This window comes from Agelaius phoeniceus, chromosome 20, assembly GCF_051311805.1.
Source record: "Agelaius phoeniceus isolate bAgePho1 chromosome 20, bAgePho1.hap1, whole genome shotgun sequence".
Taxonomy (NCBI): Eukaryota; Metazoa; Chordata; class Aves; order Passeriformes; family Icteridae; genus Agelaius; species Agelaius phoeniceus.
Genome location: NC_135284.1, coordinates 8,145,120 through 8,169,897, shown reverse-complemented (window position 1 = coordinate 8,169,897; position 24,778 = coordinate 8,145,120). Strand labels below are relative to the sequence as shown.

General features: G+C 51.4%; 1 protein-coding gene across 1 annotated transcript in view; it reads left to right on the top strand.

Moving 5' to 3' along the window:
- STX1A (syntaxin 1A) overlaps positions 1–24,778 on the top strand; it is a 73,169-nt gene that overhangs the window by 19,437 nt on the left and 28,954 nt on the right. The gene's annotated exons all lie outside the window — the stretch shown is intronic.

Here is a 24,778-nt window from a genome sequence, read left to right as displayed (position 1 = left end):
ACAGGGGTGTTGGATGCTGCAGGTCTGACCCTGCAGGATGGCTCCAGGCCACTGCAGCCCTCATTTTGGCAGAGGTGTTGCTTCCATGGGCTGAGCACTGCTCATGCTCCCAGTTATAGAGGCTGGAAAGGTGAGACCAGGCCTCTCTATGCTCATCTACCCTCTTCCCATCCATTTCTCATTTGCCCTGTGCAATTCCATGTCTGCTTGTGGAATTGTGCCTGGAGGTCCCAGGAGGGTGCCCACATACACATTGCCCTGCATCCATGTCAAAGCAGTAGATTTTGTAATTACTTGAAAGGAATGGCCCATCCTGAATTGTCCCAGGCTCCCCTCTCCTGGCAGCTGCTCCTCAGCTAAAATTTCCTTGGCCAAGCCTGGAATTGAGGGATTTTCTCAAGGGAGTTCCCATGTCTCAGGCTATTGCCCTATCAGCCTCCAGGCCCTTGTGCTCTCACTGTGAGATGTTGCAGTGTTCCTGTCTGGGAGTGTTCAGAGAGAAGCTGCTGTGAGCCCCATGTGTCCTGAGGGCATGTGGCTTCCCTGGTGGGTGACTAGGACCAGGCACAATCCCCTGGGTCTGCAGGTGGAATGGCTGCTGCACTGGCATGGGGTCCACTTGGGGCTGCAAAGGCCACCCATGGCCTAAAAGCATAAGAATCTATTTAAAAGTCTGAGATCTGCAGTGAACAAGATGTGGTGACATTCCCATGACTTCCAGAAGCATCCAGGACCTTGGAAGTGCTTCTGGTTTTGTTTTACAGCGTTCCTTTGCCTTGGTATTGTAGAGAATTCAGTTTGTCTCATCAAGAATTGTTGGGACAGGAAGAGAGGAGCCACATGAATGTGAAATCAGTGATCTGTGGCATTGTGGTGTGCTCAGAAGGTGTGGCAGGACTCAGCAGTGGACAGACTCAGAATCACAGAGTACTTTGAGTTGGAAGGGACCTTCAAAGATCATCCATGGGCAGGGACACCTTAAATCTACACCAGTGGCCACTTGCTCCAAGCCCTGTCCAATGTGCCCTTGAACACTTCAGGGATGGGGCAGCCACAACTTCTCTGGGCAGCCTTTGCCAGCCCCTCACCACCCTCACAGTCTGACATTTCTGCCCCATGTCCAATCTGACCCCACTGCCCTTTGTCCCAGCCCTTGGACCATTCTGTGGCCACCTCTGGACCTGCTCTGCCAGGGCATTGTCTGTGCTGGCAGCCTCACCCCCACCCTCCTGTGTTCCTGAACCCACAGAGAACCTGCTCATTAATGCAAGTTTGTAACCCAGGGCTGTGAATTTATTAAGATTAATTTGGAAATTCAGAAGCACATTCCCATGAGGCATGGCAGGGGCACAGAGCCAAAGGACACTAAAATGTAGGTTGTGAGAGGCTAATTTTGGGATGTGCTCACTGAGATTTGCTGTTTAACAGGGCAAGGAGCGACACCTGGAATGGCCATCAGGGCAAGATGTTGCTCCCTGCAGGGATTTGGGATGCTGCTCATCCCCTCTGGAACAGCATCCTGCTTATTTCTTAGTGCTCTCCAAGTACTTTAGTATCATGTGGAAGATGCAAGATGAGGGGAAATGTTCCTCCAGGAAATAAGAGAATGTCACGGAGTTCTCATCCTTGTCTGGAGGCACATGTGCTGTGCAGCTCGGTTTGGTGTGGGTGTTGTATCTCCATCAGAGATACAAACTCCTTAAACACCACCAGCAAGTCCCTCCTGGAGCTGGAGGACTTTGGGCTGGGGCTTTAGATGGAACAGAGCTGGGCTGGTGGTCTGGGAAAGGTTTGGGCAGTGGTTGGGGTTGCTGTTGCAGGGATGGATGCAGAGGTTGTGGTGGCTGCTGGTGGATAGCTGCATTCTCAGGGGCAGTGATGGAAGAGAGGGACTCTGTGACAGTGTTCACAGGGGTCTCAGGTTGAGGGAAGAGATGAAGATTTGACTCCATGTTTCAGAAGGCTTGATTTATTATTTTATGATATATATTACTTTAAAACTATACTAAAGAATAGAAGAAAGGATTTCATCAGAAGGCTGGCTAAGAATAGAATAGGAAAGAATGATAACAAAGGCTTCTGTCTCAGACAGAGAGTCCAAGCCAGCTGACTGTGATTGGCCATTAATTACAAACAACCAACATGGGCCAATCCCAGATGCACCTGTTGCATTCCACAGCAGCAGATAACCATTGGTTACATTTTGTTCTGAGGCCTCTCAGCTTCTCAGGAGGAAAAATCCTAAGGAAAGGATTTTCCATAAAAGATGTTTGTGACAGGACTTCATAGGCACAATCCCACTGGAATCTGCTTTTTAAGTGGCTGTGCTCAGGCAGATGCAGCCCCTTGGTGTTCTCTGTTTGCAGGATCAAGTGAGGTCCAGTGTCTGTGTGAGACCTGGATTTGCCCGGTGTGCTGAGCTGCAGGATCCATGGAGGGGCTCATCCCTCCCTTCCTGCTGATCCCTCTTCTGGCTGCACAGACTGTTTGGGATCTGCCTTGCCCCTGCTGCCTGGGTTTATTTTGGAGCCCAGTGGGTGGGGAGCTGGCTGGCTGTGCCTCTGAGGCAGGGAGGTGACAGCCCATGGCTCCAGCAGGTTTAGTCTGGCTGAGGGGCTCAGGGGGGTCTCCACACCCAGTGGGCAGTGCCATGGTGGGACTGGCTGGACTTGGAAAAGCTGAGGGGCCGTGTTCCTCCTTGGGTTGGGGCCATTGTGAAAAACGCCAATCACTTGGTTTTAAAATTTTAAAAGTTTAATAGTAATAAAATGGTTATAAAAATAGTAATACAATTGGAGTAATAATAATTTGGACAATTTAAATTAGGACAATATGAGACAACAAATACAAAGAGTTATGGATGTCCAAGTGCCTTTTTCTGGGCAGCACGAGCCCGAAAAGGGATCCACGTTAACAAAGGATTAACCCTTAAAAGCAACAGCTTGTTGCATATTCATACACCTCATACATGATGCATAAATTCCATTAAAACAAAGGATTCTGTCTGGTCATCATCAACCTCTTCCTCTGAATCCTGACAGCGCCTTTGAGGCGGGAAGAAGTTCATTTCTTCTGATAAGAGAGCAATAAATTCTTTTTCTCTGAAAGATTCAGGTGTCCTGTGGCTGCTATCTCGCTGCCAGTCCTTTCTTTTAAAAAAAGTATCCTACATAGCACAGTTTCTATTTTAACAATTTTTATAACCTAAAACTATATTTAACACAGTACTTAAGAGAACTAATACAGCATCACTTTCTAACACAACACATATAATATTCATTTTAATATTTGCAAAAAGCCAGTCATAAAATACATGCATTTTTCACAGCTATCACATCAGGTTTAAGTCACAGCTCCTGGTAAAATCATTCCTAAAATCCTTCCTAGTGAGTGCTGTGGCTGTTGCTGCTCCTGGTGCTGCAGTCAGCTGCTCCTGCTTGGTCCTTGGTGCAGGCCACATCCCACTGATGTGAAATCACTGATTTCACATTCATGTGGCTCCTCTCTTCCTGTCCCAACAATTCTTGATGAGACAAACTGAATTCTCTACAATACCAAGGCAAAGGAACGCTGTAAAACAAAACCAGAAGCACTTCCAAGGTCCTGGATGCTTCTGGAAGTCACGGGAATGTCACCACATCTTGTTCACTGCAGATCTCAGACTTTTAAATAGATTCTTATGCTTTTAGGCCATGGGTGGCCTTTGCAGCCCCAAGTGGACCCCATGCCACAGCAGCTTTTCTCTGAACACTCCCAGGCAGGAACACTGCAACATCTCACAGCCAGCAAGCAATGAAATCACATTTGCAGTTTCCCTGGAGTGGTCAGGAGGGGTTCTGTGCCATTCCTCCTCTCTGCGCGCGGCGTCCCTCCAGTGACAGTGCTCCTGTCTCTCCAGCACTGGGTTATGTAACACAGCTGTCTGCTCCATGAGTTGCCTCTGGGAACAGAAATCTTCAGATCCCAACTTGTGTCTCTCAGCCTGTCAGCTCAGCCCATCTCTGCAGGCTTTGGGAGGCCCAGTAAATATTTCAGACCTGGAAGCAGGTCCATTCCAGCTGCACCAGCACAGGAGGGGAGGTTCACTTCCATCCATCCATCCATCCATCCATCCACCATCCATCCATCCATCCATCCATCCATCATCCATCCATCCATCATCCATCCATCATCCATCCATCCATCCCTCCATCCACCATCCATCCATCCATCCATCCATCCCTCCATACATCCATCATCCATCCATCCATCCATCCATCCATCCATCCATCCATCCATCCCTCCATCCCTCCATCCATCCATCATCCATCCATCCATCCATCATCCATCCATCCATCATCCATCCATCCATCCATCCCTCCATCCACCATCCATCCATCCATCCATCCCTCCATCCATCCATCCATCCATCCATCCATCCATCCATCCATCATCCATCCATCATCCATCCATCCATCCATCCATCCATCCATCATCCATCCATCAATCCATCCATCCATCATCCATCCACCCATCCATCCATCCATCCATCCATCCATCCATCCATCCCCCATCCATCCATCCATCCATCCATCATCCATCCATCAATCCATCCATCCACCATCCATCCATCCATCATCCATCCATCCATCCATCATCCATCCATCATCCATCCATCCATCAATCCATCCATCCATCCATCCATCCATCATCCATCCATCATCCATCCATCCATCATCCATCCATCATCCATCCATCCACCCACCATCCATCCATCCATCCATCCATCCATCCATCCATCCATCCATCCATCCATCATCCATCTCTCCAGCCTTCCCCCAGTCTGTGCTGCCACTGGGGATTGCCCTGACCCAGATGCAGGACTTTGCCCTTGGCCTGGTTGGCTGTCAGGATGTGGAGTGCCTTTGATGGATGTGAAATTGTGAGTTTTTGGGGCTTAAATTGTGAGGCCCAGGGAGGCTGGATGGTTCTGGCTGCTTCCCACAGCTCCTGCAGTGGGCCTGAGGCCACAGCAGTGCACTGGTGATGTCCTGTTCCTCAGCAGGGTGAGAAGGGCATGGTGTGGCAGCAGAGCAGGCACCCAAGGGGACAGTGAGAGCAGGTGCCACCTACCCTGTGGCTCTCAGCATCTCTGTTTCCTGCTTCCCCTCTCCAGGCAGTCCCAAGGGAGTGGGTTCTCAGCTGTGGCTGGTGTGTGATGTAGAGATTGGAGGGGTGTTTGCTGCAGGAATGGGGGTTCCTCTGCCCACTGGGGGTGTCCAGGGTCTCCCAAACTGTCTGCCACACCTCACTTGGCCTGGCCATCCCCAGCAGCGTGGTGCTAATGCTACCCCTGGCCCTTCTGGCAGTGCCACACTGTGCTAGGCTTGCCTCAGGTGGCTTTGTCCTGTCCCTGTGTCACACAGATGCTTTGTCACCCTTGCAGACACTGCTCCAGCTCCTTCTTGGAGGAGTTTTGTCTCTCCTGCCTGTAATCCTTGTTGAAGGGCCTGTCTAGGACATACCCTCCAGTGATCTTCTCACTTCCAGCCTGAGTCTGTTTACAATCGATTTACACACCAATGTCAGCCCAGGAACAAATGCACTTTGCTTAAAGAGTTCTTTGCCCTTCTGGCTTCATCCTGGCAGGTCACCACAGCAGCTCAGGTGTTTTGTGTGGGCTTTGCACAACCCCAGCCTTCCCAGGCCCCTGCACCTGCCCCAGCTCTGGTTTTAATGAGGTGGGTACCCCAGGTTTTGAGCCAGCTGCTGCTCAGTGTTTTTTGAGCTTTTCAGGCTGGGTTTCCCTTCACTTTCCCTGTGGAAGCTGGGATCTGTCTGTGTGGGATGGGCTGGGGTTCCCTGTGTTTGGGTGTGGGTGCTGTGCTTGGGTAGCCTCAGGCAATGTGTGTTTGAGGGACATGGGCACAGCAAGGGCTGGCAGGTCACGGTGACTCAGCTGTGTGTGACCCTGTGGTCACAGCTGTCCTGGGAGTGACCAGTCAGCCCCTCCTTGGTCTGTGGGTTCAGCTCTGAACCAGCCCAGTTCCTCCTGGCACTGGCTCAGTGGGTGCCATGGGGTGCAGGGAGAACAGGGGTGAGCACGGGCTGGGAATGCCCAGGGCAGGGTGCCAGGGATGCCTGGGCTGTGAATTTAGGGATACTCAGGCCATGAGTGTGGGGATCTCATGCCATGGGTGCCAGAGGAGTCTGGGCCATGAATTTAGAGATGCTCAGGCCATGGTGCCAGGGATGCCCGGGCCATGAATTTAGAGATGCTCATGCCATGGAGGTGCCAGGGATGCCTGGGCTGTGAATTTAGGGATGCTCTGCCATGGAGGTGCCAGGGATGCCTGGGCCATGAATTTAGGGATGCTCAGGCCATGGTGCCAGGGATGCTCAGGTCATGGAAACAGGAGTGCTCCTGCTGTTCCTTACCTTCCCTTTGCCACCCCCTGCCTGAGGCTCCCACAGCCAGGTCGTGCCCAGCATGGTGACACCCACTGCCAGCCCTTGGGTGCTGCCCACAGGAACTGGACACATGGGCTGTTGGAAAAATCCCAGCTTTACAGAGATGGGGCAACTGAGAGGTGTTTTAAAAGATTTTATTCCATTTTCAGTCTTGTTGAAGGGTGAGACATAAGAGACAACCACACCATTCTATCAGAAGCCAACCAATTTCCTGGTTACAATACCTTATAAATTTTTTCAGCCTCTTAGCTTTTGCCACACAATGCTGCTAATTCTTCTAACACCAATCACCTATATTTTTACCCCATGTGGTCTTGCTGCAATGCATCTTTCAGAATTCTAATTGTCTAAAATATGGTCTTTTTGCAAGGCCATAGTTTGAAATTTGTTGAAACTTGTTCCTAGTTCAATCTCTCTCTCAACAATGTCATCTCTATTCCATGCCCTTCCTAAGCCAGCACTCCCAGTTGCCCTGTCTCTGTAAATCTGGGATTTTTCCAACAATGGGCTTTCTATGCATCATCCCAGTGCTGAGTGAGGCTACCTGGAACACCTCTGTCCTCTCCTCCTGTGCCCCTGTGGCTTTTTCTTTTGTTTCCCCTGAATGTGTTATCCCAGGTGATTTTCCCTTTTCCTGTGCAGTTCTCCTGCTCCATGATCATCAATATCCATGATCACCAGCACCATTGATCCACCACTCTGAGTGCAGTTAATATCAATTAACTGGAGTCTGATTCATGGCAACATGTTAAAAAAGAATCAAAATCAGCAGTTCTGTAATCATTTTGGGTTTAATTTAGCCCAAAGGTTTAGTGGCACTCCTGGAACCTGTGGTGCTGCTGCTGCTGGAAAACTTAAATCTCCTTTGGGCAGCACTCCCTGTTGCACCCCAGAGCCTGGGGTGTGATGGACACTGAGGAGGTGACCGTGGAGCAGGAGCCCATCCTTAGTGCCTGAGGTGCTGCTGCTCCCATCTCAGTGCAGGGGGACCTGTGGCTCCTTGGCTCTGTGTGTGTGACAGCAGCAGTGTCACAGTGCCCAGCGCCTGTTCTGTGTGCTGGGATGGAGAGGGAGCCCTGGAGGGGAGGGGACACGAGGCCACCACTGCCCTGAGCCTGTGGCACCCTTGTCTCTCTCTGCTGGTGCATGCTGTGTGTGTGACTTTGTGTAGGGATACAGCATGGGTAAATGAAGGTGGTACAGAATGTAATCTTAGTCCCCAATGAGTTGCAGCTGAACCAATTACTAAAGATTAGGAGCAGGCCTGACTTTAACAGGCCACACCTGCAGCCAATAAGAACAGTGGTATAAAAGAGTGGATTGGGGGAACTGGAGTCAGATGATAACTGCAAGGACTAGGAACAGTCAGTGCTTAGAGGAGATGCCTGTGAGAAACATTGAGAAGGTACAAAGCTCTGGTGATGTGGACTAGAAGGTACGAAGCCCTGGTGATATGGAATCCTTGCACTATAATGATAGTGGAACTCTTGGTATAGAAGACAACAACTTTGCTCCCACTCCTGTGATGGTTTCCAGCCCTGGCTGCTCCTTGAGCCCTGGCTGGGATCCACGTGGGTGGGTGAGCTGAGCTGGCTGTACAGGGAGTCTCTTGGCCCTCTCCTGAGTCTTTGCATCCAGGGAGGTCAGGAAGAAGGAGGAAAGAAAGGAGCCAAAATTTGGGGGGGGCTATGGTAGCTGTGCCTCTTGCTGTCTGGTCTGGCAGAGCTCAGCTCTCCCAACCATCATTGGATGCATGGGGTGTCCTCAGGCTCTCCTTGCCTCTTCCTGCTGGATTTGGAGTGGTTCCCAGCTGTACACCAAGGGGAGAAGAGCCAGAAACCCCAGTGTAGCAGCCAGGAGCCCTGCTCTGGTGGGCACTGAGCTGGGCTGTGGGATGCTGGGTGGCATTGGTGGCATCAGTGGCACAGCTTTGGGTGACCGTGCTCACAGGGGGTCTTAGGATGAGGGAAGAGATGAGGATCTGACTCCATGTTTCACAAGGCTGATTTATTATTTTATGATATATATTATATTAAAGCTATACTAAAAGAATAGAAGAAAGGATTTCATCAGGAGGCTGGCTAAGAATAGAAAAAGAAGGAATGATAACAAAGGTTTGTGTCTCGGACTCTCTGTCCGAGCCAGCTGGGCTGTGATTGGCCATTAATTAGAAACAACCACATGAGCCCAATCCCAGATGCACCTGTTGCATTCCACAGCAGCAGATAACCATTGGTTACATTTTGTTCCTGAGGCCTCGAGGCTTCTCAGGAGGAAAAATCCTCTGGAAAGGATTTTTCAGAAAAAATGTCTGTGACACTCTTGGGTGTCACAGACACTGGTCTGTGGTTGAGTTCCTCTCATCTTCCAGGAAGAAGATGAAACTCATCTTGTGCCCCCCATCCCCTCCCTGTCCCTTCAGTCCTCCTCCTGGCATGGCCATGCCTGGGATTCCTCATGCTTTTGGCTCTCAGGTTTGGCATTGTCAGGGTTGGGGGGAGTGTGAAGGGCGGTGTGAAGGACAGAAACATGGGGCTGCTCTGGAAAGTGCTGGGGGAAGGAAACAGCAGGAATCAGCAGTGGCAGCCCAGCAGGCAGGAGGTGAGGAGGCCAGCCCTGCCCTGTGCAGCTGTGTCACTGTAGGGGGATAGAACATAAGTAAATAAAGGTAGTATAGAAAGTGATCTTACCCCCTAAAGAGTTGCAGCTGGGTTAATTATTAAAGATTAGGAGCAGGCCTGATGTTAACAGGCCACAGCTGTAGCCAATAAGGAGAGTGTTATAAAAGAGTGGATTGGTTGGTTGAGGGGGAATTGGAGTCAGGTGGCTACTGCAAGGACAAGGAAGAGTCAGTGCCTAGAGGAGCACACAAGAAATACATGAAACTCTAGCAATATGGAGCCCTTGCAATGCAATGACAATAGAACTCTTGCACTATAATGTCACCACGGCTGGCACAGCACTGGCACCCCTGGGAGGGCTGTGTCACCCGGCTCTGTGGCTCCCTGGGGGCTGCCTGTGCAGGCAGAGAGGGGCAGCAAACCCCCTCCCTGCCCTTCTGCAGCTGGAGCTCTGCCTGCTCCTGCTGAACCCTTGTCTTGGTGCTGGCACTGGGATAATCCCTTCTCTGCAGAAATGGGTTTAGGAGGGCTGAGCTGAGCAAGCCCTAAATCCTTTTACTCTTTCCTGAGATTATTCTGACGTGTGGGAGGCTGCTGCTTTCTAGGCATGCTGAGAGCAGGAGCAGCAGGGTCTGCTCAGTGGAGCTGGGCAGCAGCACAGGCAGGAGGAGGAGGGTGGCCACAAGTCCTGGGACCTCAGCATCACCCATGGAGATCCCACTGTGGGTGCACCAGGAGCTCCTGCCGTGGGCACATTCCAAGAAATGACTCTACAAAGCTACCACTAAATTATTGAGAGGGAAAAGACTCAGGGATAGTGAGTGGGGAAATTGCTGGGAGTAGCTTGAGGAGGAATTATTGATGAAAATCCATTTGGATTTGGAAAGGCAGCGTCTGTCTGTCTGTCCCCCTGGGTGACTGCACTCATGTGTGGCAGGGAGGTGTGTGTGCCTGTGCTTCAGGTGGGAGGAGAAGAAGTTAATTAAAAATGGGGAGTTGAGGCAAGCAGTCTGAGGAAGGGGTGGCCAGAGCAGGAAATCTGAGTGCTGAGGAGCCTGGAGCTCTCACAGTGGGTGTGCACAGAGGTGGATTGGGTCTGGTGGAGAGGGGGACGTTGCTGGGCTGGTGAGGTGGGTGGCCATGTCCCAAGGAGGGCAGGCCATGGCTGCAGCGTGGGGCCCCTCATGTTGGACTGTTGCAGACATCTTTTCTGAAAAATCCTTTCCTTAGGATTTTTCCTCCTGAGACGCTGAGAGGCCTCAGGAACAAAATGGAACCAATGGTTATCTGCTGCTGTGGAATGCAACAGGTGCATCTGGGATTGGGTTTATGTGGTTGTTTCTAATTAATGGCCAATCACAGCCCAGCTGGCTGGGACAGAGAGTCCGAGCCACAAGCCCTTGTTATCATTCCTTGCTATTCTATTCTCAGCTAGCCTTCTGATGAAATCCTTTCTTCTATTCTTTTAGTATAGTTTTAATATAATATATATCATAAAATAATAAATCAGCCTTCTGAAACATGGAGTCAGATCCTCATCTCTTCCCTCATCCAAGAACCCCCATGAGCATGGTCACATTGGGCAGGGCTGGAGCCTGCCAGGAATGGCTCCTCTGACCCCTTGGGTTGTGTTGTGTCTGGAAATGAGGGATCTCTGGACTGGTGGTGGGGTCCTCTGGTGTGGAAACTGCAGGTGCTGCAGTCAGTTTGGCTGCACCTGGTTTGCCAACATCAACTGATAAGACATTGAGGAGAAACTGGAAGAGGAATGGAGGGGTGGACAGCCAGGATACCCCAGTGGGACACCTGACAGCCTGCTGGGAGAACAGGGTGGATGGTGATGAGACCACCTGCAAGACACTCCTGGAGCCCTGAGAGTCCTGGGCAGCAACCAGGAGAGCCCAGCCCTGACATCAGGGTGGCAATGGGTGCCTGTCCCATCCCTGACTGGTCAGTGCAGAGCAGAACTCCTCACAAAACCAGCTCAGAGTGACCACTGTCTGAGGGGGTCAGGCTGGGAATTGGCAGAACTGGTGGAATGAGCTGTTCTGCCTCAGCCCAGGGCAAACCTGGCACTGGGCACCTCTGCCCTGCTGTCCCTGCCCTCCCCACCACTCTGTGAGCTGGCTGGTTCCTTCAGGAGTTGGGTTGCAGCTGCTTTGAGCTCAGGCCAAGCCAACAGTGCTTCTGGAGTGTTCCTGAGATACATGGGACCTTTTTCCTGCTGAATAGTGACAAAACAAAGACACCTGCAATAGGATGTGCAGTCTGGTGCTGCTGGCCCATGGCATGGCTGTGGTGCTGTGCAGCACATGGTTCTGCATCCAGTGTTCTACCCAGTGCTAGAAACAGCACTGAGCCTGGAGAAACAGAGGCTCAGGAAGGGCCTTCTTGTTCTCTAAACTCCCTGAAAGGATGTGGCAAGATGGAAGAAAATTTATTCACAGGAATTGTGGTCAGGCAGTGGAATAGGCTGTGAAGGGCAGTGGTGGAGTCACCATCCCTGCAGGGGTTTAACAGATGTGTGGATGTGGCTCTTGGGGAGAGTGGTGGCAGTGCTGGGTTAACTCCATTCTCTGGGAGGATTGCTCCAGCCTAAATGATTCCATGATAATCCTGTTCCTTTTCAGAGGCAGTTCACAGAGTGCTGCTGTGTGTTTGACAGAATCCCTGCAGTAACCAAGTGTTTCACTGTCATTCTAAATCCTTGCAGCGCTTGTTTTAGGAGAAAACATTCAGACAGCAAATATCTCCCATTTCCCCTTGAACTCCCCCCCAAATCCCTGTATTTTATAGCCTCACAGCACCACCCACATTGTGCATGAGGCTGCAGCCCACTCTCTCAGGGTCTGTGCCCACTGCCCCCTCCTCAGCCGTGGTTGATGCGAGGGTGCGCCAGCGGCGAGGCTGCGGCGGCGTGGGTGCAGCACCAGCTGCACTCAGGGCTGGCAGTAACCATTCCCTGCATCCCAGGAAGATGATTAATCACCGTGGGGGCACTGCTGCCCATTTGCTGTTACTGGAAACCCTGCAGAGAGCTGCTTGGAAGGGCTCTGCCTCCTGGAAGTGCCTGGGAGCCGCTGATCCGGAGCGGGAGCTGCTCGGGCAGCTGCCAGCCCAGGCTGAGCCTTCCTGCCTGCCCTGAGCTGCCTGCTGCCATCCAAGGGCTTGGAATCCCACTGGCAGAGCTGGCACACTGGTGTTCACCAACCTGCCCACCCACACAAACACATGGCCTGGGCATCTGTGGGACATTCTTGAGCGCCACGTGGACCTCCTGATTCACAGAATTCACAGAATCTCATAATTCACAGGGTTGGAAGAGACCTTCAAGGTCACAGAGTCCTACCCAGTCCTAACAGCTCAACTAAACCCTGGCACCCAGTGCCACATCCAGGCTTTGTTAAACACACCCAGGGATGGGGACTCCACCACCTCCCCTGGCAGAAGTTTCTGCTCAGTTTCCTGAGCTGGGCAGTGTTTGGTGTCATGAGCTGCCCAAAAGCTCAGTCAGGACTTGGGATTTATTTTTGTTTTCTCTTGTAAGGCTCCTTTGGTGTCTCCTGGGTTGTCTCCATCCCCTCTGTCCAGCTTGAGCTGTTGGCAAAGGGAGTGGGAGGACTTAGGGCTTGGCTTCCACAGCCCAGACCAGTGTCTGTCTCCTGGCTTCTTCCCCGCCGTGACTGTGAGCACTCCCTAGCTTATCTCAGGTCCTGGTGAGGCTGTTTGCTCAGAGAGTTTGGGGTGAATTACAGCTTGTGTGGGTACTTTGAGGGTCTTGAATGGCAAGGGCTGGGGATGGTGTGAGTGGGCAATGGCTCTGGGTGTTAGGGTCACAGTTAGAGCTTCAGTCTGCAAACAAGAGAGAGAATGCTCCAGTGAGGCTCTCTGTGAAGGCACAGCTTCCTTAGGGACACATTCCCATGCTCTGGTGTGGCATCCTCCATGCCTGCAGGGGGACATCCTGCCTCTCCATGGTTCTCATCACAGGCTGCAGGAAAAGCTCTGCTCTGGTGCCTGGAGCTCCTCCAGCCCCTCCTTCTGTACTGCCTCAGGCTCTGCAGGGCTTTTCCTCTCACATCTTCTCCTTTCTTGCTCACAGCTGCTGTTGGACATTGTTTGCAGCCTTTATCTGAGGCGCTGTCACTGATGGTTTCAGCTTGGCCAGGCTGTCCTGCAGCCCTTTGGCGCTGGCTGTACCCTAAATGGGCAGCTCCAGGTGAGGGACTTCTGACAGAGAACACCCCTGTAGCTCCCCCCTGCAAGTGCCAGCAGGGTTTGGAAGTTCATGAAATCATGGATCTGCAGAAGGGTTTGGGTTGCAAGGGACTTAAGAGCTAATCTTGTTTCACCCCCTGCCATGGCAGGGACACTTTCCACTGTCCAGGCTGCTCCAAGCCCTGTCCAGCCTGGCCTTGGACACTGCCAGGGATCCAGGAGCAGCCACAGCTGTGCTAGGGCCTCAGCACCCTCACTGGGAAGAATTTCTTCCTTATATGTAATCTAAATTTCTCCTCTTTTAGCTACCACAGCATGCCCTTCATTCCTCCATCCATCCCTTCTGCATCCTTGCTTGTTCTGTCATACCTGCTGCAAAGTCTTTTATTGGCCAGAGTTGAAAAAAATTCCAGAAAATTAGGAAGGGGTTGAGTCAGCATCTGATGCTTTTGTTCTTGTTTCCCACAGCTTGAATCAATAAGTTGCAATGTGAAACTCTGAGCTCTGTTTCCAAGAATAAATGTCAGCCTTTGGGAACTGAAGGACTGCACAGAGGTCACTGATGTCCCAGATTTCTTTTGGCAAATGGGACTTCAGCCAGAAAGTCCTTCTCCACAGAGCTGCTCTCCATCCATCCATCCATCCACTGACCCACCTCTAACTATCCCCTGGTCTTTGCTGGCTCCAGGGATTGTCCTGATCCAGGTCCATGACCTTGTTGAACCTCACAGGGTTCCCATGGACCCACTGCTCCAGCCTGTCCAGGTCCCTTCCCCTTCCCCACCACTCAGCTCAGTGCCATTCACAAACTTGCTGGGGGTTTGCCTGTGTCTTGATGGAGGTCTTGGGCCCCTCTTGTCACCAGTTTCCTCTTGCACACTGAGCCATTCTCTGCAGCACTTTGGGCACAACCATCCCACTGATTCCCTGTCCCTCCAGAGTCCATCCCTCAGACCCCTCTCTTGGCAATTCCAGTTTCCTGAAGTGCCCCCAGCTTTCCCCCTGGCAGGAGCTCCTCCCCAGAGCAGCAGTGGTTCAGCCATGCTGGGGCTGTCCTGCATCCACCAGTGCCTGTCTCATCTCTGTGCTGCTTGGAGCCTCCAAGGGCATGGGCAAGCTTCCAGCAGGCAGTGAGGAGCAGCTCCCATCAGGAGCAGAGTGCTTCCCCATCCTCCAGGGGAAGAGTTAGCCTGTCAGCCAGTCCCAGACAGAGCTGCTGTCTGCATGGCTGGGCTGTGGCTCCTGCATCCCTGCTCTGCTGGGACCCCCTTGGGTGGGTGCTGGCTGGAGGGAAGGGACTCAGGGTTTGTGTGGCCACCATCACTGGGCTGCTCCCCCCTCCTCCTTGGGTGGTGATTCTGTGGGTTCAAGACCTGGATTTTGGTCCTTCAACTACAGCAGAGCTGTGGGAAAGGGCCCTGAGGTATTCCCAAGTGAATTTAGCAGGCAGGTGTAAATAATAGATATGGGGAGCAACCGAAAAGTGAAATATCATGGAAAAGTGCTGCCATTCCAATGGGACACTGCTGCTCATGAGCTGGAGATCATTCAGTAGGAGAAAAAACTCTCCCTGATGTGTCACTTGGCTTCTTCCCTGGCAATTTGCTGCTGAATTATCAGTGCTGGGACCCCCTGCCTGTGCTCTATGGGTGCTCACCAGTGCATTGCAGATGCTGCAGAGCTCCGTGAGCACAGGGTGGGATGGAGCTGTGAGCCTGCACCCCAGGGCTGCCCACACCCTGGATACCCCCCTGCTTAGCTGGGGCACTCAGCCTGCTGAGGCTGCCCCCAAAGGGATACCCTGGCCTGGGGATGGGGCTGGATTCGTGGGATGTTGTTGAGAAAGATGAAAGTTTGACAAGAAAGTCTCACAGATATGTGTGCTTAGCAGAAAGATTTTTAAATGTAGAGTCTGATGAAGGAATAGAGATGGAAGCAAGTTTTGATATAGAAGAAAAGAATTGCTGAGCCAGTCTTGCTGGATAACCAAGGAGGCAAAGGCTGTGTTAGTTAGAAGGGTTTTTATGGCTTAGAGCAAAGGATAAACCCACCCCAAACAAGAAGATGTTTTTACCAAGCAGGAAGAGAGCACAGGCAAACAAAACAGCAAATGTTGCTAGTAGAAAAAAAGATCTCAGAATTTTCCACTGCAAGAAAACTGAAACACAACTTCTAGCTTAAACTGTAATGTACCAACTTTTAGTGATTGGAGAACAGTAACATGAATATGGTAATTACAGTAGTTATGATAGGCTGTAGATAAAAGTTAAGGTACAGATTGGTTCTACTGTATGAAGATGCTCAGCAAAGAAAAGTCTATAATGCGATGTAACCTAAAGAAAAGTCTATAATGCATTGTAACCTAAACTCAAGGTCTCAGGGCCTGCCTGCAGCTGGAGCTGACAGCTGTGGGCACAGCTCTGTCACCCACCACCCTGGACTGCTGTAAAGTCTTGGATCCAATAAACTGCATTTTGGAGACTGCCTGGAGTCCCCCATCCCTCATTCAGGCTCTTACAGGGTGTGGTGATGCTGAATGATTTTTCTCACACCTGAGACCTTCTACCTAGGGTAGCTGCTTGTGTATGCAATTCCTGCATCAGTGGAGTGCTGGGCTGCCCTTTCAGGGACCTGTCATGTTGTTAACACGCTCCAGTTCCCCTCCAGTGGTGATGGTGTGCTGTGTTTGGACCAGTCTCCTCTGGAGACGGTGACATGAGGACACGTGGGCTGGGGAGGTGTTACCATAAATCCTGGCTTGTGACTGAGACATGAGAGATGGGGCTTGGGTTGGTACTCCAGCCTCAGCAGCCTGAACAGGAGATGTTTACAGATGCTGGCTGATAGGGACAAAATTAATCTGTCACTTCAGTCTGCACTGTGTTAGTGACAGTGACAGGCCATGGCTCAGGAGGGACCTTCTCACTCCCCACAGCTCCCTGACAGGAGGGGGCAGCCAGGTGGGAGTTGGGCTGTGGGAGGACACAGTCTCAAGCTACGGCAGGGAAGGTACAGGTTGGGTATTAGGAAAAGGTATAGCTTGGGTATTAGGAAGAAATTTTCCACCAGAAGAATAATAAAGTACTGGAATGCTCTTCCCAGGGAGGTGCTGGAATCACCATCTCTGGATGTGTTTAAAGAAAGCCTGGGCATGGCACTGGGTGCTACAGTCTGGCTGAGGTGTTGGGGCATAGGTTGGACTCGATGATCTTGGAGGTCTCTTCCAACCCCATCATTCTGTGGTTCTGTGGGCTCTGCTCCCTGGGAACAAGGGACAGGACAAGAGGAAACAGCCTCAGGTTGCACTAGGGGATATTTAGATTGGCTATTGAGGAAAATTTCATCATGGAAAAGGCTGTGCAGGGCAGTGCTGGAGTCCCCATTCCTGGGTGGATTTAACAGATGTGTGGGTGTGGCACTTGTGGACATGGGTTGGTAGCAGTGCCCTTGGCAGTGCTGGGGGAATGGTTGGACTTCATCATCTCCGAGGGCTTTTCCAGCCTAGTTGATTCTGTGATTCTGTGGTTGGGGAAATGGGATGAATTATTGATGTTTTGTGCATGATGGCTGTGAAGGCCCTGGCTGGGCAACTCAAGGGCCAAGCACTCTTGAAGGACAGTGTGGCTTGAGAATGGCCCTGTCACTGCCCTTGTGGTGACATGTCTCCTCCTGTGTCCCCTGAGCCCTTTCCTCTGATCCTGCCTCAGTCCCTGGGGTCTGAGAGAGAGAAATGTTTTTTGAGAGCAGGCAACAAATCTTGAAATTGTTTTTAATGCCAGCAGAGCCTGCTTAATAGGTTTAAGCATCTTATCTCTCAGCACTCTTAATGAGTTTCCAGGCCCCACAGAGGTGGAGCAGAACTGTGTTTTCCTAATCAAGTTATCAGTTTATTAGCAAAAATGCAAATAAAAGAGTTGCTTTGGATGCAATTAAAAAAAAAAACAACGTGCTGTTTGGAGAAGAACTGAGCTTGTGTGGATAATAGGATCAGGGCAAGGCTGAAGAATTGTCCAGTAAAGAAGGTGAAAGGCAACTGGGATGTGGCCTCTCAGATGTCTGGGGCTCTCTCACAGGAGATTTTTCTTCTTAATCATATGAGGCTCTAAATGGTGGAAGCATTTATTGAATCACTCCATGAATGTGCCCTACTGGTAGAAGAGCTCACCAAGAGTTAATGGATGATTAATTATCTTGGAGGTAAATAATTAATCAAGTGGTATAGAATCCAGCAGGTCAGGACTTGGCTTGTGATCTGTAAATACTGATGTGTGTGCAGCTGAAGAGCATCTTGTGCAGATATTCTTCATTAGCAGCCTCCTATGAACCCCTTCCCTGTGCACTTTTAGCAAGCAAGAGTGATCCATCATCCTTCTGGTGACTGCCAGGGTGCCCAGGGCTGGAAGGAGCCCTCAGGCAGCAGCACTTCAGGTACTGGAGAGGAATTCTTCTCTGTGAGGGTGGGCAGGCCCTGGCACAGGGTGCCCAGAGCAGCTGGGGCTGCCCCTGGATCCCTGGAATTGCCCAAGGCTGGGCTGGGTAAGGCTTGGAGCAGCCTGGGACAGTGGGAGGTGTCCCTGCCCATGGCAGGGGTTTGGAACAAGTGGAGCTTTTATGGTCACTTCCAATCCAGACCACTCCAGGTCTGTGATTGTGCTGATCTGTGAGATGCCCTTGGTGATGTTTTTGTCTGTTTTGGTGGGCACCATCTCCAGGTCAGCCACTGGGTGTGTGTGTGTGTGTACAAGGATGTTTGTGCCATCTCCCATAACCCAAGGGCTGCTTTTTTGGTTTCCTGTCACCTCCATGATCCCAGTCTGAACCTGGGGGAAGCCTTTTCCCCTCAGGTGTGGTCAAAAGTGGTGGGTATGACAGAATTATAATATCACAGAGTGGTTTGGGTTGGAAGGGACCTTAAAAGCTCCTCTTGTTCCACCCCCTGCCATGGGCAGGGACACCAGAGTGCTCCAAGCCCCATCTGCTCTGCTTTGAAACCAGATTTGAAACTTTCTCCTCTGTCCTTCAAACTGCAGCCATGAAGGGAACAGCTTCAGGGGAAAGTTATGATGGAAAATAACCAAATCCTGACATTCCCACATACCAGAGTGAGCCTGTGTCAGATTCAGCCTTTCTCTAGTGCCATGACATGAAACCATCCCTCATTCCCTGCCTGTGGGCAATGGTTTGAACACTGTTTGATTTCTTATTGCAATGTGAGAAGTTTTTGAGTTACATCAATATTTTAAAACTTGCAATAATCAGTTGGATATTACAGGTAGACAGGCTGTGTCAAAGGGTTTCCAGTACCAACAATTATTGGTCTTTAGTCTCTTAAATTAAGGGTTGCCTTAGAAGATTGGTCATGCAAAGGCTCAGGAGAATGTGGCAGTGTGTTTTTTGATGGTAATGCATTTCTAGCAGTCAGTTTTATAATCTTTCCTATTTTGTACTGTTACAGCAGATTTTATTACTGATGGATTGTTCCTTTCCCCCCATGTTACTGGTTTTGTCCATCTCTCCAAAGTAGTCAGTTGGATATTACAGGTGGACAGGTTGTGTCAAAGGGTTTCCAATACCAACAATTATTTGTCTTTAGTCTCTTAAATTAAGGGTTGCCTTGAAAGATTGGTCATACAAAGGCTCAGGAGAAGGAGGACCTTAACCTTAGGTAAAGAGCCCCTGGGTTCAAGAAGGAGCTGGCCCTGAGGAGTCTCTGGAGCTCTGAGGGCAGTTGAGGCAGAGTAGGTGCATTAGCATTTATCTAGAGCAAAAGCAGAGAGGAGAAGACAGTGCAGTTTGTATCTGTGGTTACTTCAATTAGTCAGGGGATAGAAACCCACAGGTTTCTCCTAAAAAGTTTCTGGGTTGAAAGCAGAGCAGGGGCAGACTGGCTGGAAAGGGTTTTTCTGTGCTGCCTTTGCCTTTGGCTTGTTGAACACAAGCTGTGATGCTGCCTGCTCCTCTCAGCTGCAGGGAGCTGCTGCTCTCTGACTGACTGGTGTTGTCTTTGAAGCTTTTTGTTGAAGAAGCAAGGCTGAAATTCCAAAGTTGTCTGTCAGCCAAGGCCCTGGTGAAGAACCACGTCTGGAGTGACCTCTGCCAGCCCTTTCCTTTCCTGTCCTTTTTAGCCTGGTGGGAAGGCTTTGAGGAGAGGTGGCAATGTCAAGGCTTGAAAGGCTCCTCTTTCATGGGAGGAGCAGCAGAGCCAGTCAGGTGCTACCTGTGCTCTCTGAGGGCAGCAGAGCCTCCTCCTTGTGTGGCAGAGAACATTGTCCCCTGTGTACCCCCACTTGGAAGGAACACCAGTCTCTGTGTCCCTTCTTGTCACCCCACCCACTGTTTTGTGATGAAAAGCAATTCAAACCTCATGCTGATGCCTTGTTTTTGGGACCAGGTGAGCTCAGAGTCTCCTGTAAAAGCATCTCCTGTGCTGCTGGTGGAAGGTGACTCTGCAGGGCATTGGGTGATGATGTGGAGTGTAGGAGCATTGGGGCAGGATGGTGGGGACAGATGGAGAGCAGAGATCTCTGCAGCCAGGTCAGGAACTTGGGGTTTATTGCAAAGGGCCTGGGTGCAGGGCCCTGCTGGGAGCTGCCAAACACAGCTCAGAGCAGGCTGAGAGAAGAGAGGGGCAGAGAGGATGAGAGGGTGGAGAGTAAGAGGGTAAGAGAGTAAAAGGGTAAGAGAGCGAAGTTCCTGTTACAATACAATAAATCTTCTTCTGTGTTGAATATTCTCATTCTCACTAACCAATCTAGTACAAGATACAAATCCTACAGCATTTACCTACAGCCTATAAGAATCATTACATTTCCATACTCTGTAACATTTTAAACCCTAAAAACTCCTCTTTGGGCCCCTTCTGTTAAGCTGTAGGGTCTGCTCTGAGCCTTGGGCCTGTCTGCAAGCAGAGGGTGTTGTTCCATCAAAAGGGGATCACCTTCAACTGGCCACACCATTGTTTTCCAGTTGTTCAGTAACTGAGGTATCTCAAAGCTTGCTTTCATTTCAATCTCACTTATAGTTTCCATATTCTCAACATCTTTTTCCAGACAATCATATTCATAAGGCTTTCCTGTTTCATCTTCCCCAACAGTGGAGTAACATTTTTTTTCCCATTGAGGGCTTAAAAGTTTTGAATAATGATGATAAAACCAGCATGTCCCTGTCTTTGACACCACTTCCTGATCAGGTTGGGTGTGTGAGAGAGGAGGTGGGATTTTTCTGTGCAGGTGTGGGCTTTAGGAGGATGCAGCTGAGTGACTCATGTGTGTTCAGCCCAAGTCAGAAAGTAGGACACGTTTATGCAAGGCATGTTAACATCTCTTAAAAAAATGCCTCAGCTATAAGAAGTGCCTTATTCTTGGCATCCATCTGGGTTCTTGCAGAGACAGTGCTTAGAGTGGGTAATGGCACCATGTGTGGATTATATATCTCACCATGACCAAAAGGAATCTGGAGCTCCCAATCTGGAAGATAATTCTGTGCTCTTGAGACTACTGCAAGGGCTTTTAATAGCTTCTGGTGCTACAGGAAGGCAGCCTGGTGGGAAAGCAAGTTGGAGAATGTAGGCAGAGCATCACCCACCTTATTTTCTTCTGAATTTTAAGAAGATCCTGCTTAGTTCCTGCTGTTCCTCTTCTGCAGTGGTGGAGCCACAGCAAATGGAGCTCTCAAGATTTAGCTGGGGAAGGATGTGTAATATTTTCTCTTAATTGAAAAGAAAATGAAGTGACATTTCAACCCTTCATCTCATTCTTTTTTGTTTGCCCTGTTGTTCAGTTTCACATGAAAGAAATGCTGATAAAAGGGCTTGTCAGTGTTTGCCTTTGCAGCTCCCTTTCCATGTCTGAGCAGGGTGCTGGACACAGCCCCAAGGCCCCTTCTGCTCTCACACTAGAGAAGCTCTGAGCTGCTGTTTCCAGCAGCCTGAAGTGAAGACATTAGTCATTACCTTTGCTAATGAAGGGCTTCCCCTGGGGACCAGCCTCTGAACCTCCCACTGGTGGGAAGGTGGTCACTGATATGGATGCAGCAGCTGGGGATGATGTCCTATCAGCTGTAAGCAGCAGAAAAATGGAAAAAAATTCCATATTTTTATGATTGAAATAATTTGTCATGTGAAAAATCCAAATTCTTGTGATGAAAGCAGGTTTTTCTGAGCCCCTGGTGGAGTCCTCTTGCAGTCAGCTGCTCTGGCAGCTCAGCTGTGGGGAATGCTGCTGCTGCCTTGCTCCATCACTGGCAGGAGGACCATAACCCCATGATCCCCCAGCACTGGTATTCCTATTTCCACTTTCCAGTACAGGAGGAGACCAGCTTGGGGTCCCTGAAGGCACCAGGTTCTCAACTGCCCAGGTTGGTCTCAAGCCCCACCTGGAGTTTTGTGCAGCAATTGTGGCTTGGTGGGACCTGGGACTTGGAAAACTTTCCCTCCTTATGTGTGCTTGGGGCTCCTCATGAACGTGTCGGGGTGAATGGAAATTGAAAATCCCTTCCTGATTTGCATGCAGGCAAATTGCACCCAGCAGGGCTGGAGAGAACAGCCCCATGTGGGTCCCCCTGTGCCCTGAGCTGCTCTGGGCTCAGCTCCTGGTGGGGAGATGCTCCTGGTGGTGGTGAGGTGTTCCTGATTAGGAGATGTTCCTGCTGCTGAGGTGTTCCTGGCTGGTGGGATGTTCCTGGGGGTGAGATGTTCCTGGGGGTGGTGAGGTGTTCCTGATGAGGAGATGCTCCTGATGGGGAGATGTTCCTGGGGGTGAGATGTGCTCTCTGACCTGGTCCTCCTCAGAGAAATGTGGAGGGATCAAAGGCCTGCAGCCCCTCTTGTTCTGGAGATAGGCTGGAGAGCTGGGGGTGTTCAGCCTGGAGAGATGAGAAGGCTCTGGGGAGAGCCTAGAGCCCCTTCCAGCCTAAAGGGGGCTTCAAAAAAGAGGGAGAGAGTCACATTTTACATGCAAATAGTGACAGAACGAGGGGGAACAGTTTTAATCTAAAAGAGGAGAGATTAGATTAGATATTAGGAAGAAATTCTTGCCTGTGAGGGAGGTGAGGGCCTGGCAGAGGTTGCCCAGAGGAGCTGTGGCTGCCCCTGGATCCCTGGAATTGTCCATGGCCAGGCTGGATGGGGCACCCTGGCATGGCAGGAGGTGTCCCTGCCCCTGGCAGGGGGTTGGACCTGGATCACCTTTGAAGGTCCCTCCCAACCCAAGCCCATCCCTGATGCTGTGATTCCCTGAAGGGCTGTGCAGGCTCCTGGTGCTCTGCTGAGCTGCTCCTGCTCTGGCACAGGCTCCCCTCTGCCTGTCCAGGCTGGGATGTGCAGATCCTGCTGTGTCTGCTGGAAGGGGCTTGGCAGGGCAGCTTTCCCTGTGTGGGGTGGTTCCATGTCCTCTTCCAGGACAGCTCTGGGCAGTTTCCCACCTCCCCAGGCTGGGGCAGGCTGGAAGCAAAGCTCCCCTCCACTCAGCAGCCTGTGTGGGCAGTGTGGGGCAGTGGGCTCCACAGCATGGGTGCTGATGCTGGTCTGTGTGGGAGCCTTCTCCTCCTGCATCCCCACTGCCTCCCCCTTCCTCTGCTGCCTGTGTCAGAGCTCTGCCCTTGGCAGAGACCAAAATAGCTCCCACAGAGCTGCTGAAATGTCAGGCTGGAGCAGGCAGAGCTGGGCCACAGTGCTGCTGTGTGTGTGCAGTGGGACAGTGCCCTGTGCCTTGAGCCTGGGGCACACATCCATGGCTGTGTTAAACCCATCCAGGGACAGCGGCTCCATCCCTGTCCTGGGCAGCTGTGCCAGGGCTTGACAGGCCTTTTAGGAAGAAATATTCCACAATATCCTGCCTAAATCTCCTCTGGCACAACTTGAGGCCATTTCCTCTTGTCCTGTCCCTTGTTCCCTGTGAGCAGAGCCTGATCCTCACCTGGCTCCATCCTCCTGTCAGGGAGCTGGAGAAAGCAGAAGGTCTCTCCTGAACCTCCTTTTCTCCAGGCTGAGCCCCTCCAGCTCCCTCATCCTCTCCTGGTGCTCCAGGACCCTTCCCCAGCTCTTTAATATCTTTCTAGTTATGAGATGCCTAAAACTGAACCCAGGATTGGAGGGAATGGGGAAGGCAAAAACTGGCAAAGGAAGGAATCTGGAGAATGATTTGGCAGAGGAGAGTGAATTGCAGAGTGTGAAGAGGGAGCCATAATTAAAGGAGACAGACAGCAAGAGGATCCCACATGAGAGGGGGGAGGAGGGTTTGGGGGGAGCTGCAGGGATGTGGGGCTGGGGAGAGTGGGAGAGCAGGCTGAGGGGAGCACCAGGGACAGCACACAGAAATATTGCCTATGCAAGAGCTGGGCAGGGTGAGTGAGCCCTTGGCAGTGGTTCTGTGCAGTGCCAGCCCTGCATCCATCCTGTTCCCCCCTCCCATCCAGCCCAGGCCATCCTTGCATTGCTCTGCAGGAATTTGTAGCATCTCTGTTATTTTCTGTTCATTCCAGTTGTGTGATTTGATCTTTCTCGTTAAAGATGTGCTTGGGTTCTCTCCCTCCTCCCTCCCCCTGTCAGAGGTCACCTGCCCTGCAAGGAGCAAGGACACTGTGGGAAAATTGGGGTGGGGGAGCGGGAAGAAAGCAAGGCTGGGTGGTGTGCTTGCTTTTGGGATTCCCTGCCCCCTCCTCCGATGGATGGAGGAGATTTCCCTGCGGCGAATTCCTGAGATTTCCCTGCAGCGAATTCCTGAGATTTTCCTGCGGTGAATTCCTGAGATTTCCCTGCAGTGAGTTCCCGAGCTGGGGAGGAGGCACTGATGATGACACAGCAGTGACGATGACACAGCAGTGACGCTGCCCTGCCGCCGGGCTGGGGAGGAGAGGGAGCTGCAGCGAGCGTGCCAGGGAGCACGTCGGCATTGCTGGGCACTGCTGGGCACTGCCGGGCATTGCTGGGCACTGCCGGGCATTGCTGGGCACTGCTGGGCACTGCTGGGTGCTCCTGGGCACTGCCAGGTGCTGCTGGGCACTGCCAGGCACTGGCATGGCTGGGGGGGCAGCTCACACGGCACACAGCTGCCAGACACCTCCAGAGCAGAGGGCAGCCCTGGCACAGGGCTCACATGGTGCACAGGGCTCCCATGGCACACAGTTCCCATGGCACACAGATTCCCCATGGCACACAGCTCCCACACCCCTCCAGAGCACTGGGAGCCCTGGCACGGGGCTCACATGGCACACACATTTCATGGCACACAGATTCCATGGCACAGGGCTCTCATGGCACGCAGCTCCTGTGGCACACAGCTCCCAGTGCATATGGCTCTGATTTCACACAGAAATGATTTCACACAGTTCCCATGGCACACAGCTTCTCTGGCACACAGGTCCCACAGCACACATCTCCCATGGCACACTGCTCCTGTGGCACACAGCTCCTGTGGCACAGACCTCCCAGAGCACACAGTGCCCACACAGCTCCCATGGCACACAGCCCCTGTGGCACACAGCTCCCATGG